Source organism: Sciurus vulgaris (assembly GCF_902686455.1).
Source record: "Sciurus vulgaris genome assembly, chromosome: 9".
Lineage (NCBI taxonomy): Eukaryota > Metazoa > Chordata > Mammalia > Rodentia > Sciuridae > Sciurus > Sciurus vulgaris.
The window spans coordinates 113,015,855-113,031,824 of NC_136469.1; the positions used below are offsets into that span (position 1 = coordinate 113,015,855).

At 42.0% G+C, this 15,970-nt stretch overlaps 1 protein-coding gene and 1 long non-coding RNA gene across 5 annotated transcripts in view; both read left to right on the forward strand.

Annotated features, from left to right (window-relative positions):
• RBM47 (RNA binding motif protein 47) overlaps window positions 1-15,970 on the forward strand; it is a 162,931-nt gene that overhangs the window by 19,740 nt on the left and 127,221 nt on the right. The gene's annotated exons all lie outside the window — the stretch shown is intronic.
• LOC306669065 overlaps window positions 1-15,970 on the forward strand; it is a 512,353-nt gene that overhangs the window by 18,931 nt on the left and 477,452 nt on the right. Inside the window, exon 2 of the long non-coding RNA XR_013766009.1 lies at window positions 13,481-14,344. This is a non-coding gene — a long non-coding RNA (uncharacterized lncRNA). The remainder of the gene's footprint in view (window positions 1-13,480; window positions 14,345-15,970) is intronic.

The following is a 15,970-nucleotide window of genomic DNA, read 5'->3' on the forward strand; positions in this document are numbered from 1 at the left end:
ATGTATATATCAAATCAATGATATCTTTGACTAGGTATGATTGAAAAATTGTCCCAATTAATCTAAGATGCCCTGTGGTTTTGCCCATGTCTTGAATAACAATTTCTAGTCTGCTTCCAAAATTCCTCTTGAAGATTTTTTTTTTTTTTTTAGTACAAGGGATTGAACCCAGGGGCACTTAACCACTGAGCCATATCCCTAGTCCTTCTTATTTTTTATTTTGAGACAGGGTCTTGCTAAGTTTCTTAGGGCCTCACTAAGTTGCTGAGACCGGCTTTGAACTTGTGATCCTCCTACCTCAGCCTCCTGATTGCTGGGATTACAGGTGTGGGCCACCATGCCCCGCTCCTCTTGAGGATTCTGTGTGGCCCCCTTTTCTGTAGTAGTTTCTCCACCGTTTATCCATTGGGTAGATACAGGTTCTATGTCAGGCATTGGAGATAGAAAAGATGTATGAAATACTATGGATCATAAAGAGCTCACAGACTAGGTGATACAGGTCAACAGAAAAGTTTTTCCATGCTTTCTCTAACAGAGGTACTCATTTGTTCATCTCTTGATTCACTAGAAGCCATTTATTTTGTGACTTCATTTACCTTGTAGAATTAGAAAAGATTTCTGTTCGAAAGATGCTGTGGTCTACTATAGAGAGTCTAGAGCATTAAAAATGAATGGAACATTCTAGATGCTATGATAGGAGTCAGTAGCGTCAGTTACACCTGGGTCTGTCTTTCACAGCCTGCACACTTGAGGGAATAATGACAGAGGAGGAAAGCAATGTCTAGGAAACACCGCAAAGATAAGACTTTTAATATGCTTTTGTGTTATGTGCCAGGTCCTATTTTTTTTTTTTTTTTTTTTTGCGGTGCTGGGGATTGAACCCAGGGCCTTATGCTTGCAAGGCAAGCACTCTACCAACTGAGCTATCTCCCCAGCCCTCCAGGTCCTGTTCTAAGCACTTTATAAAGACTGCCTCATTTAATCCATGTAAGAACACAATGACATTCACAAAATTATTATCCCTATGTGCAGATGAGAAGACTGAGGCACAAGTTTTAACTTGCTTACTGTTAAATAGCTTGTAAGGGCAGATCCAGGATTTGAACCCATGTGACTTTGTTCCAGAATAAGAGATTATTCTTTTTCTTTTTTTAAAATATTTTTTTCATTGTCAGTGGACCTTTATTTTATTTATATGTGGTGCTGAGAATCAAACTGTGCCTCACACGTGCTAGGCAAGCGCTCTACTACTAAGCTACAACCCCAGGCCCAGATTATTCTTTTGCGGGTCTAGGGATTGAACCCACAGGCTTAACGTTCCGTTGAATGCAGTTGTTTGAAATTGAAGTCCTGGTCTCTTTCTGTTTCACACCTACCTCTCTAGCAAACAGGCTGTAGGAAAGACATGTGTAGAGATGTAGCCGGATACCACGTGTTTCCTGTCATCTTGTTTCTCCAAGTCAGCGATGACAGCAGGATTACTGGGCTGACTTGGGGATGTACGTAGAAGACTGTGACCTTCATTCAGCAGTGCCATGTTTGAGGGACTTCTGTTTCTTCTATTTATTTCATATCATGTGCTCACCCAGAATGTGGCTTCCATGTCAGCATCTTAGAATTGTACCTGCTTTACTAAAAACGGCTTTGAAAGGACCCACTAAATCTCCGGCTTTGAAAGCTCGGAGTTGAGCTTGTTATTGTTCCAGCAGTCTCTAAATTCGGGATTTGTGTGTTTGCCTGGCATTGACAAGCCTAGTTGATAGGACAGGAGGAAAAAAAGAAAATCCAAGCCTAAGCTTGCTTTAGTCTCAGTGGCAAAAGAAAGGGTTTTGCTCCTGGGTGGGTCATTCACGGCCTGCACACTTGAGGGAATAAATCATGGTCACGCCTGTCATGGTGACAGTTTGGTCAATGACTGCATAGGAAGATGGTGATCCCAGGGTAGCCTTCTTAGTTTGTGTCAGTATACGCTATGATGTTCACATGACAGTGATACATTTCTCATATCCTTGTCATTAAGTGATGTGCCCTCTCTTTATATTGTTTACTGGCGCAACTGCTGGGTACCCACTGGTCACCCTGCTAGGCTCTGGGGAGATGGAGGTGGGCAGGACACTTCCTGCCCCCAAGCTGCTTGCCTTTCAGTGGGGACAAATGACTGCACTATTACGGGGCATGTGATAGGAACAGGGAGCCCAGGGGAGGGGGCAGCCAGGGAAGAGAGATAGTCTCTTATCTGGATTTTTTTTTTTTTTTTTTGAGATATAATTCACATGTCATAAAATTCACCATTTTAAAGTATTAAACTCCATAGTTTTTGGTATGTTTACAAAGTTGTGCAACCATCACTATTATCTAATTCCAGAACATTTTCGTTACCCCATAAAGAAACCCTATAGCAGTTAGTTAAGCAATTAACTCCTCATTTCCCTCTTCCTGATCCCTGACAACCACTAATCTACTTTCTGTCTCTGCTCTTTGCCTGATCTGAACTTTTCATACAAACAGAATTTTATTTCACTTAACATACATGTTTTCAGAATTTACCTATGATGCAGCACGTTTCAGTCCCCATTCCTTTTTATGGCTGAATAATATTCCATTGTATGGAGATACCAGTTTTGGGGGGGGTGGGAGGAGTACTGGGGATATGACCCAGGGTACATCCCCAGCTCTTTTTATTTTGAGACGGGATCTCGCTAAGTTGCTTAGGACCTTGCTGAGTTGCTGAGGCTGGCCTTGAATTTGGAATCCTTCTCCTCAGCCTCCCTGGTCACTGGGATTACAGGCATGCACCACCACCCCCGGCAAGATACCACTTTTTGTTTATCCATTCATCAGTTGATGGGCATTTTGGTTTCAGCTGAATTTGGAGTAAATAGAAAGGTTTTGCAAGGCCTAGAAGGGAGAGTGCAATTTGGGTAGATAGCAATTCTTTTTAAGTAACACAGGTATGTTGCCAGGTGAGGTGACATACACCAGTAATCCCAGCAACCTCTGGAGGCTTGAGGTAGGAGGATCACTTGAGCCCAGGAGTTCAGGACCAAACTGGGCAACATAGGAAGACCCATCTAAAACAAGCAACAGTAAAACCCATCACATTTATTTAAAACGGACCTTATTACCGTCCATGGAAAACCAGTATTTTCCTAATGTGCACTTAAATAAACCAGCCATTAAAATAGAATGCCCCTTCTCATTTACCACCTAAAAGTAACACGGTCATCAGTATTGTGTATTATCCAGAGTAAAGATTGGAGCTTACAGAGTGAGCTTTGAAACACTGTATACTGGGCCCATAATAACCCAGCTTTGTATCCCAGCCCCAGAGCTGACTCCTGTACTTTGGTACTCTGTGTAGCAGTCACATTAAATGTGTTTCCACCTTCCCTGGATTCTTCATGCCTTTTCATTACAGCATATTGTTCCTTGGACTCTCCTTCTTCACTTCCATCTATCGTTTCTTATGACTAGCTTAAATTATCCCCCATCCCTATACTCTCCTGGTGCTGGCGATCAGTCTACTACCCAGTGATACCCCCAGCCCATTCTCCTTTCTTACATCTTCTCAGACCTTCTGGTGTTCCTCCATAACTTGGCTCTGACATGTCCTGTTACATGGCTGTTACTTGTTTAGTGTGTCCACATTGGATCGTGAGGTTTCAAGGCTGGGGATAGTTTTTATTGAATGAATAAATGATTGGTTAGGGCCAAAGGGTGCAGAGCTTACATGTGATGGTAAGTGTTATGAACTGCAGCATTCCCCAAACATAGAATGTTTAAAAGGATACCACATGATCAATGTCATTTAAAAAAAAATTAAGTAGGGTGAGGTGTAGTGCAGCCTGTAATCTTAGCTACTTAGGAGGCTGAGGTGGGAGGATTGTAAGTTCGAGGCCAGCCTCACAACTTGGCAAGATCCTGTTTCAAAAAAAAAAAAAAAGGAAAGAAAAAAGGTAGCTCAGTGGTAGAGCATCTCTGAGTTCAGTCCCCAGTACTGGAGGGGAGAAAAGCTAAGTATGGTTTGTATAAAGATGGAAGACAGAAGTGAGATCCTGGAGGCAGGAAGGAGAACATAAAATAAGCACTGTTTAAATGTCTGGTGCCCAAAAAAGGACCCACTAAATCTGAAAATATTTGACTCAGTTATTCCACTCCCCGGAGTGTAAACAACCGAAATTTCTATGTATGTTCACCTAAAGACAAGGTTAGCAAAGTTCTTAGCATCACTATTAAAAATATTCCAAACCAGAAGCAACTCAGCTATCCATCTATGGTAGAATAAATGGAAAAACTGTGGTATATTCATTCAACGGGATTTCAATATAACGAGAGTTAACAACTGCGACTCCATGCAAAGATCCACTCGAAATTCACAAACAGTACTCAGTGAGAGAAGCCAGGCTAAGAGAGGATACGTTGCAAGATCCTGTTCATGTGAAGTTCAGAACAGACAAGATGAATCTCTGGTATGGGAGGGCAGGATAGTGGTCAGCCTTGGGTAGGTGGTGACTATAAAGGGACGTGAAGGGAACTTCTGGGGGCTGGTTATAGAAGTATCTTTGGTTTGTGAAAATGAATTGTGGGGTATTCTGTTAACATGTGCATTTTCTGTTTACCTGCTTTATGTCCATGGAAAGTTCATAGTTCAAATAATGGAAAGCAAATAGTGATTAGTAAAAAATAAAAAAAAAAAGCAAAAAAGCTTTGTTTAGAAAGAAGGAAAGTACCAGTTCAGTGAAAAACAGAGACACTCTCCCTGAATCCAAGATCCTGAGCTGCCTCTCCCAGTTGTCCATGTGACCTGGTTGTTTGGAATTTCTTACCTGTTTTATCTGTAAATGTAATTACTGTCAACAATTGCATTTCACTTTACAACACTCGAGCTATATGGAGACGACTTCCCTTTCATCTTTAGAGCTCTCTGAGGGCTCATTCTTATCTCCATTCTCCAGATGAGGAAACTAAGGCCCAGAGAGATTTAATTTGCTGTCACAAGGCTAGGAGGTGACTAGACCTGAAATGATTCCCCCAAGTCCTGTCTCATTCTTTTTCACCACAACGTGAGAACACATGGAACAGACAGCAGCAGAAGGAGGCTGGCACCGAGAGAGGGGACAGTGGCGCAGGGTCTGCGTGGTAAACCACGGTGGAAGCCTTGTGGCTCATCGTGTCAAGCGCACACACAAGCAAGCAGAGCGTTGTTTCCATCCAAGTTCAATCCGGTGTTATTTTTGCTGCTTTGCGTCTTAAATAATTAAAGGTCTTAAGTCCAAATTAAATGATCTCAAGTTAGTAGAAAGAGAAGGCCATTGGCTGGATCAGGTTGTCCTGGAGAATCTTTTTGGGTTGCTTTCGGTTGGCGCTGTGCAGATGCAGGTTTTCTGGGGGTGGTCACAGAATCACGCAGCTTGCTTCAGTTGGACAGGACCTCAGAGGCGTTCTGCTTTGACGTTCCATCCAGCACAGGCGTGCCTCGGGCATCATTGAGGATCCCGGCGCAATCTGAGGAGTCTGTGCGCCCCGAGCTTCTCGTGGGCTAGGTTCATTATAGTTCGCTAATAAGATGGCTCTTATTAGAATATATGTTTTACTGATAAGTAAATAGACTCAGAAAAGTTGAGCAGTTTGCCCTGCACCATGCAGCTCATTATAGCAAGACCGTTCTAGACTCGGGTCTTTATGACTGCACATTTGGGGCGAGCTGCCGCGCCATTCACAGCTTCCCTCCTGTCCTTGAGCTCCTGCAGTAATGGGTGCATCGTCATTTCCATGAGGCACCGCAGGCTGTGGTTGGAAAACCTGATTGGGAAGATCTTTTTTCTTTTTTTGTACTGGAGATTGAACCCAGAGATATTTAACCACTCGGAACACATCCCCAACCTTTTTATTTGGAGACAGGGTCTTGCTGAGTTGCTTAGGGCCTCACTGAGTTGCTGAGGCTGTCTTCCATCTTGTGACCCTCCTTGTTTCAACCTCCTGAGTTCCTGGGACCACAGGGTTGCACCACGATGCCTGGCCTGGGAAGTTCTTTCTTACATTTAGCAGGAATCTTATTTCTTATAATGTTCATCCATGGGGCCTAGTCTAGCAAGAGTAATAATACAGTTTGGCTGACTGTGGTGATACGTGCCTATCATCCCAATGGCTCCGGAGGCTGAGGCAGGAGGATTTGGAGTTCCAAGCCAGCTTCAGCAATTTAGTAAGGCCTTAAGCAACTTATTGAGACCCTGTCTCTAAATAAAATATAAAAAAGGGCTGGAGGTGTGGCTCAGTGGTTAAGGATCCTTGGTTTCAATTCCCAGTACAAAAAAAAAAAAAAAAAAAAAAGAAGAAGAAAAAAGAAAAAATAATTTAAGATCCCTCTTTTGGGATGAAAGCCATCCCTCCAGAATAGTGCAGGGTTACATTAGTTGCGGTTTCCAGACTCTGCTGATCCTTGGTGTCTCACGCACTGACCCCATCTTAGGAGACCGAACTATCACCCGCGAGTGATGCGGGCAGGGTTTAGGCAGGGCTGCACTGGGGGAGTCCCCTGCTACTGGTGCATCACTGGTCTGCTGCTGGTACTCAGCCTTGCGACTAGACTGCTGTGAGCATCCAAGATGGTTTATCCACATGCCAGGCACCGTGGCAGGGGACAGTCATAAGGGCCTCTTCATATGGTCTCTCCGACAGGGTAGTTAGATTTCTTACATTTAGCCAAGGGGAAGTGTTCTAAAAAGTTAGATGGTGAAGCTCTTTCCCTTGAGCCTGATCTTAGCAGCCGAACAGTATAGGTCAAAGCAAGTCGCTAAGCCCACCCAGGGTCCAATGGAGGGGCCATGGACCCCACCTCTCAGTGGGAAGAGCATGAAAGAATTTTGCAGCTATTTTTAATCTGCCACATTGAGGATCATCCTAAATGTGTACTCATTTTGCTGGGTTGGGAGTGGTATGTACCTATTTGAGTTTGGAAGTCCTCTTGCCGAACTTAACTATTTTCACTATTTGGGGGCGTTTAACTTACTTTTCTAATAGTTATTTTAGTTATATAGCATGATTTTTACCAGCACTTCTTATTTGCTGAAATTAAAGGATGATGGATTCATAAGGACAGATTCTACGTCCTTTGTCCTTTAAGTGTAGCAGTTTCTGATGATTCATTTGTAGCTTAAACACATGTAAGTAGAGGAGAGATGGATGCTGTCAGATATAGAATCAGATACCCTATGTCAAGAGGCTTTTCAAAATAGCTTAACTTATATTCTAATTACATCATTTTCAGTTTTTCATTCGTGCAAAGCATTTGCCTTTGGATTCCCTAAAGCAGCATTTTGAAGTCTGTGATCTTGGTGAATGATAAACCTCCTGTGTGCATGCTTTATTTTCCATTAGAACTCGAGGCAGAATTCATTGGTCAGTCCTCTACTGATGTTAGCAGGAGTTAATTGAAATTGTTTCTAATCTCTTGATCCTTGTCACACTGCTCTGCTATGCAATAATACACTAAAGAATTTTCAGAAAGTAAGTGTTGGGGACTTACTTGTAGCTCCCTGCTTTAGAAATTCCATTTTGTGGAGTTACACTAGCAGTTGGTGTGTTACATTGACCAAAAGGTGCTGTTTTAGAAAACAGACAATAATATATGCAGATGTGAAATGAAGCAGCTTTGGATAAGGGATGGGAATTCATTCTTGCCAGGGGCCTGCTCTTTATTGCATGCTCAACTGAGCAAACTCTTTCTTGGTGATTCAGAAGCTGGCATAAGAGCTTTATTATGGGCAGGTGATGTTGTTTTTCTTTGCTTATTTATTTGATTTTTTACTAACGTAGTCATTTCTGCAAAAATAGAAATTAACTTGGGCACACTCATTTTATATGCTTTTTTTTTTTACTAAAATGTCAATATTTTATAAATTTATTCTTTTATTGAAATATTTTGGGCCTACTGAAAAGTACAGGAACTGGCACACGAAATCCCTCCGTTTCCATAGCCCAAGTCCTGAAACATTAGCGCGATGACTGAAGCCCCTGTAACCTTCACCCTCGTTCTTTCTCTCCTCTTCCAGGAGTGGCCACTTCCCTGAATAGGGCTAATATTATTCCCATGCATGTCTTTTTGCCTTTACTGTATATGATATATACCCTGTATGATACATGAGTACATACACGCAGATTTAGGAAAGCAGATACACATTCAAGGGAGAATATGGGCCATCTCTAGAGGGAGAAAAACAGCCTCTGGGTGTGTGTGTGTTTGGTGGTTATACTGGGGATTGAACCCATTGTTATTTTTTTTTGTTTTGAGACAGGGTCTTCCTAAGCTTGGGATCCTCCTGCCTCAACCTCTGGAGTCATTGGGATTACAGGTGTGCACCACTGTACCTGGCCCCTCTATATTCTTCATGGTTAAAAAAGCAGATCAAGAGAACAATCTTTCGTAACTCTTGAAAATTATATGGGGGCACATGCCTGTAATCCCAGCCAAATGGGGGAAGCTCAGGCAGGAGGATCACAAGATCCAGGCCTGCCTGGGTAATTTAGCAAGACTCTGCCTCAAAATTAAATAAAAAGTGCTGGGGACGTGACTCAGTGGTAGAGCATAAGAACTTGGCTGCTTTTGCGTAATGTGGCAGATTTGAGTAGTTATGATGGAAACTGTACGACTCAGAAAGCCCAGGATATTTGACCCTTTAGAAAAAATGTTTTCTACCCTTGTCTGGCATATGGACATGCACCTACACAGTAAATAATCTGACTAGAGGAACAGTGGTGTGTAGCATTGGCCAGAAGGAGGCTGAGTGGTCAAAAGAGTTTATTTTTAAATCCAGGAATCTTCCTGTCCTTTTCTCTTATCTCAGGAGATGAGTAATAATTGCCCTTCCCAACCTCCATCTCCTGTATGATTATATCTGATTTCTCTGCACTGTTTCTTTTTCTTTTTTTTTAATATTTTTTTAGTTGTAGATGGACACAATACCATCTACAACTTTATTTTAATTATTTATTTTACCTTTATTTTAATTATTTATTTTATGTGGTGCTGAGGATCGAACCCAGTGCCTCACACATGTTAGGCAAGGTCTCTACCACTGAACTACAACTCCAGTCTTGCGCTAAGCTGCTTTTCCTCTTGTTTTCACTTTTCCTACCCATGTGTCTACAAAACCAGCAAATTCTCTTTGTCCTGTGACAGAAAGAATGGCTCCAAGGACAGTCACCTCCCTGCTCCTGAAAGTTCTCTGCCCTCTTGACTTAGCAGTAGACTTTGCCTGTGTCTCTGATTGGGCACTTGGGTCCCTTTGCTTCTTTCTTTCTTTCTCTCTCTTAGACTTCTGGCTTATTGCACACAAAGAGACTCTGTCTACACTGGCTGCAGATAGTTGAAGATCACTAAAGAGTCATTGGGCAGATGATGCTTTAAACATAAACTGTAGAAAGAGCTGATAAGAATATTCCAATTTCTTTTCTACTCTTTTCGTCCCCTGCCCTCACGCACTCTTTCAGTATTGGAGACTGGACCCAGACTGGCCTTACTTTAGCTAGGCAAGTGCTCTACCATTGAACTACACAGTCCCCCTTTAAAAATGTTTATTTTTGAGACAGGGTCTTAATAAGTTGCCCAGACGACCTTGAACTTTCCATCCTCCCACCTCAGCTCCTAAGTCACAGGGATTACAGGTGTGCAGGTGTGTGCTACCTTGCCTGACTGGATATTTCAATTTCTTTTGCTAATAATAATAATAATAATAATAATAATACCACCTTTTCCTTGTCTTTTTTTTAATGATGGATTTTTCCCGTTCTCAAACCAAAATCATGCATATTGTTATCTCAACTGATTATTTCATCTTCCAGCAATAGCTGAAGGATGCCCAGTGATTAGCACAGGTGAGGGCACAGTGGTGAGGATCACTGGCCTTGAAGCCAGACCTTGGAGTCCTGTTGGCACTGGAAAGGGGAATGGCTGTCACTTGGGTCATAGTGGTGTCTGCCAAAAATGATGTAATTCAAAGACTAATAGTATAATAGTGCTCAGCCTTCAACCTCACAGTGCTTTTAAATAAGTGAAATAAAGCACAGAAAAAAATGATAAATACTACAGGATGGAAAATGAAGGTAGTGATAAAAGTTACAAAAGAGGAAAGAAAAGATATTGGAGAGGAGAAGAGAGGGGAAACCTATGGGACTTCATGAAGGAGGTGGCAGGGAAAAACAGCAAAGAATTGGAGCATTGGAATTTAACAGGAATGTTCTAGGCCCAAGGACAGCATGAGCAAAGGCGCTAAGACAGATACAATCAAGTTGCACATAGGAACAGAGAGCAGACCATCTACACTGGCAGTAGAGGGAGGGAAGAGGATGCGGATAGGATTAAGGTTCTTCTGGAAGAAGTCATGAATGTCAGCAGACAGGGTTGGTACCTCTGAGGAGTTCATATACTCCTCCCAGTAAGATGGGTAGCTATATATGGATAGCTCTGGTCTGAAGTTCCTTCTTCAGTCTGGAAGACTGCCACACTGCAAGACCTTGACTTTTCCTCTCTTGTTGCAGTGTCACTCCATGCAGATTTGCTATCTCAGTACAGAAGAGGAGAAAGACACTGGAACACGCTGTCTTACAAAACATCTCAGAAAGAACCACATTGTGCACTGGCCCTCATCTCTTTTATCACTTTCAAATCAAGAGAAATATCCCTGACTATAATGGAATATGCTCTTTTGTGCTCTTTACTCTTACACAGTCCTGGCAGAAGAAAGAGGCCCAAATGGAAACTTTTGTATTTGAAAAGATTTGAAGAGAGGAGGAGAGAAAACATGATTTTCCAAACTTTCCCCTTGAGTTGGCAGGATATACAGGCATCAGTGTTTCAAAGACTTGTGGTTTCTAAGCACTTCTCTTACAGTGCTTTCATTTGTAAAGTTGGTTCACTGAATTAACAGTCATTTAATGTGTTATGCCCCACGTTGTTTTCATTGATACTAAATTGGATAAGGACGTTAGTAAACCTAACCAGGGTTCAGAATGCCATTCAGTGTCAACATGAAGGAACTGGGGGTCTCAGTGTGTGTAGCCTGAGCCCCTGCATCAGATTTGCCCAAGGGCTCTGTCTGAACATTCAGATTTCCCCATCCTAGACCTGCAGAATAGGAATCTCTTGGGCACAAAGCCTGGGAATTTGCATTTTGACTTATGAATTTAAGGTGATTTTTAAATTTTTTTTATTATGGTAAAGTAGTCATAAAAGAAAATACACCATTTGAAACTTTTTTTTTGCTGGGGGGGTGTGGCTTGGGGATGGACTTGAAGACCTCTTGCATGTGAGGAAAGTGCTTTACCACTGAGCTACACTCCCAGTCACCCAAACCATTGTTAGGTGTACTGTTCAGTGGTGTTACACACATTTACATTACTGTGCAGTTTGTCACCCAAATGGTCTGTCTCTGGAGCGTTTTCATCTTCCCACACTGACGCGCATTAAATCCTCACTTCCCTTCCCACCACCCCCTGGCCACCACAACTCTGTTCTCCATCTTTATGAATTGACAACTCTCCTCCCTCATGTAAGGTGCAGTCGTCCAGTATTTGTTATTTTGTGACCTTACTGATTTAGTTTGATGTCCTCAAAGTTCACTCATGTTTTAGCAAGTTTCAGAATTTCATTCCTTTTTAAGACCAAATAATATTACATTACACACACACACACACACACACACACCCCACATTATGTCTGTTCATCTGCCCATGAGCAGATAATACTCCTATGAATTGTAATGTACAAACTTCTCTTTGAGTCTCTGCTTTCACTTGTGAGACTGCTGGATCATGGGTAATTTTTGGTAGTTTTTTGAGAAACTGCCATACTGTTTTCCAAAGCAACTGCACCATTTTACATTCCCACTAGCCGTGCACAAGGGCTCCTGATTTCTCTACATCTTTGCTGCTGTTTGTTACTCTCCCTTTTTTTTTTTTTTTTTTTAAACAAAACAAAAAACAGCCCTCCTGGTCGCTTTGAGGTGGTGTCTCATTGTGGTTAATCGATGTAGCTCTTTTTTAAATATAAAATTTGATAAGAGAAAGTTAATTTATGAAAGTTGTAAAAATGACTTCATAAATGCCAAAGAAAGGTTAGAAAAAACATTTTCAAGTGATACCAACCCAGGGCGTATCACCAAGTAATTATTTAAATGTGCGATAGAGTGTGTTGGAATAGGAGACAAACCCTTCAGTGGTTATGAAAGGGTGTCTCCCTTGTACTTCACCTCCCTACTACTTTATGTAATTGTTAGGACTTGAAATCTACTTAATCTAGGGAAGGGCCAAGAAAAAAAAGAAAGATTAAATTTTTGGGGAAAAATTGGGCCTTTTACCAAGGTCAAAGATTCTGAATTGCTGACTGGATAGGAAATGGGGGGCCTGCCCCCTGAAGAGGAGGAGCCACACATTACAAATGCGTGCACCACCACGTTGTCTATGAACAGGTCCTCTCCTGGGCTGTAAAACATTTTGAGGATGTGACTCACTCTTGGGATCACCACAGTGAATCTTCTCCTAGGCATTCCAGATATATATTATACTTCAGGAAATTCCATTTCCTCAGATTACCTCACAACCAGTTCTTGCCAGCCCCTGAGCCTTCTGTGCTCTTTCCTCCGCCATGTTTTCAACAGACTATGTCCTGTGCCCCTCGCGTCTAGCTGGAGAACTCCACTCCACAGACTATCCTTGGGGAGCCTTTTTCTGGTGCCTCAAGAAGAACCCATCACTCACCAAGATAACTGAAGTCCTCACGTGTCTGCCACTCCTTGATGTTCTTTTCTTTTTCTTTTTTAAATATTTTTTTAGTTGTCAGTGGATCTTTTATTTATATGTGGTGCTGAGGACTGAACCCAGGGCCTCACACGTGCCAGGCAAGTGCTCTACCACTGAGCTCAACCCTGGCCCCACTCCTTGATTTTCTTACCCCAGGTTTCTCTTGCTTTTTTAAAAACTGAAGTGAAATCCATACAACAAAAAATCACCTACTTTGAGGTATGCAGTCCACTGGTGTTTAACATATCACAGGGTCGTGGTACCATCACTTCTGTTTAGTTCCAACACATTTTCATCACTCTTGAAGACCCTCCTATCCACTTAAAAAGTCACACCCCATCCACCTTCCTCTAGCTTCTGGTAACCACTAATCTGCTTTCTTCCTCTAGATTTACTTATTCTGGAAATTTCATATAAATGGAGCTACACAATATGTTACCCGTTGTGTCTGGTTTCCTTGACTTAGCATGATGTAGTCAAGATCCACCCAGGCATGGCATGGCCACTACTTCATTGATTTTTAACACTGATAATATTCCATTGCAACCGACAATATCACATTTTATATACCTATTCCCTCCATTGATGGACATTTAGGTGGTTTCTACTCTTTGGGCTGTTGCTTTTAAGGTATGCAACCAAACTGCATGCTGATCTCTTATATGCATGTCATTTACCAGGTGAGGACCGTGTGTCTACAGCTCGGAGACCAGACCCTGGCCCAGGGAAGAAGGACCTCTTCTAGGACTGCTTAGTGGGCCTAGATTAGAGGCGGCGAGCGTGCCAGTTTACAGGTAATACGAACTCCTTCAGATGAGTTTTGTTTGCTTTTCCATGTTCTGTTGCCTTGCACAATCTTTAAGAATTAAAACCGTTTCCTTACTTAAAATTTAAGATTATTTTGCACACACACAAATCTAGAGTTGTCTTATTACCAATGAGACGAAAGCTTTGTCAGCACCTGGCCTCTACCCACCTAGCATCTCGCAGTGGGAGATGGGCATGGGCTGGCTGTCCAATTCATCACAGTCCCCACGGCCAAAGTCAGGAACCCTCCAAGCTGCTCTTGTTCTACTAGTGGGGTTAAGAGGAAATTGAAGAATTCTTGGGCCCAGGATTGTATCAAAGGTAGAAAAATAAGGTAAGTGCCCTGCTTCCCTCATGGCCTGCCTTGTTCACGCAGACACTTTACGATCAGTGTTCTGTCTTATGTGTTCACCATGTTCCTAAATACCAGCATTTAAAAAAAAGAAAAATCTTTATTATTATTCACATTCTGTATAATTCACTCATTTAAAGTGCGGGATTTAGGTCTGGGGCGGTAGCTCAGTGGTGGAGCGCTGTGGACTCTCACAGGCAATGAATGACTTTCATGCTTCAACAGCCATTGCATTGGAACTTTGGCTGGCACATGTAGGGTTGTGCCCTTTCAGTGTCTTATGTGGTGCCACCAAAATTCTGGCACAGATAGTTCCAACTGGCAACAGTCTGGGTTATGTTTTTTTTAACTTTACCATGATATGAAAGTATACCCATGCAATCAGGCATAGTGGCACACACCTGCCAGTGACTTGGGAGGCTGAGACAGGAGGATCATACACAAGTTTGAGGCCAGCCACAGCAGTTTAGCAAGGCCCTAAGCAAGGCCCTAAGACTTTGTCTCAAAAATAAAAAGAGCTGGGAATGTGGCTCAGTGATTAAGTGCCCCAGGGTTCAATCCCCAGCGCCCCCCACCCCACCACCACCAAATAAGGGCATATCCATGCAGCCATTCTGTTTTTCACTCTTAGAGTATTCAGTAAATTACATGAGCTATTCAGCACTTTATTATAAAATTGGCTTTGTCTTAGATGACTTCGCTCAATTGTAGGATAACTGTAAGCACTTTAAGGCAGGCTAGGTCAAGCTGTGCTGTTTAGCAGGTTAAGTGTATTAGAAACACTTTTTTACTTAGGATATTTTATTTTTATTTTTCTAAACAACAGAATTTGTCCTTATAGTTTTGGAGGCTGAGAAGTCTGAGATCAAGGCATTGGCAGAATTGGTGTGCGTTGAAGGCAGCTTTGTGGTGGTGTTTTCTTTCAGTGTCTTAAACATGATTGGATGGGGGAGGAGGTTCTCTGTGGTTTCTTTTATTTATTATTTATATTTTTATTATTTATTTTTTGGTACTGGGGATTTGAACTCAGGGTCACTCAACCACCGAGCCGCATCCTCAACCCTGTTTTGTATTTATTTGGAGACAGGGTCTCACTGAGTTGCTTAGTGCCTCACATTTGTCCTGAGGCTGGCTTTGAATTCTTGATCCTCCTGCCTCAGCCTCTCCAGCCTCTGGATACAGGTGTGCGCCACAATGCCCAGCTATGTTTAAGTTTGTTGTTGGTACATTATAGATGATACAGGTATTTGTCATTACATATTTATACAATAATACAACATAGTAGTATAATTTGGTTAATTTCCATTCCTAATGCTTTCCCTTTCCCTGCCCCATCCATCTCCAATCCCTGGTCTCCCTTCTATTTTGTGAGATTACTCCGCCCTAAACACCTTTGTTTCCCAGATTATTTCCCTATACTTCCGCATGAGAGAAAACATGACCTTGACTCTGCATTTGGCTTATTCTGCTTACATTAATGATCACAAGTCCCATCCATTTTCCTGCAAATGACCTAATTTCATTCTTTGTGGCTAAATAAAACTCCACTATCCATATATACTGTATTTTTTGTCCATTCATTCATTGATCAACACCCAGGCTGGTTCTCTATGTGGCTATTATAAACATTATAATGTGTGCTGTTGTAAACATGGGTATGCACGTATTGCTATGAATGCTGACTTTTATTCTTTAGGATGAATACAGGGGAGTGGTATAGCTAGGTCATATGGTGGTTCCATGACTAGTCTTTTGAGGAACTTCCATACTGATTTCCTTAGCGGTTGTGACTTGTGATATTTTAAACTTGTGATGGGTTGTCCAGGGTGTAACTCCGTTGTTAAGTTGAAAAGATTCTGATCTTATTAATGATGGCTTAGATCTGAAGGGGACTGAGACAAAGTGGCCACAGGGTTTCTTTCTAAGGTGATGAAGCTGTTCTAAATTGACTGTGGCAAAATGACTAATTATTCCTAAACAGATAAGGGTGAAGATTGCAATATACTAAAATCTATA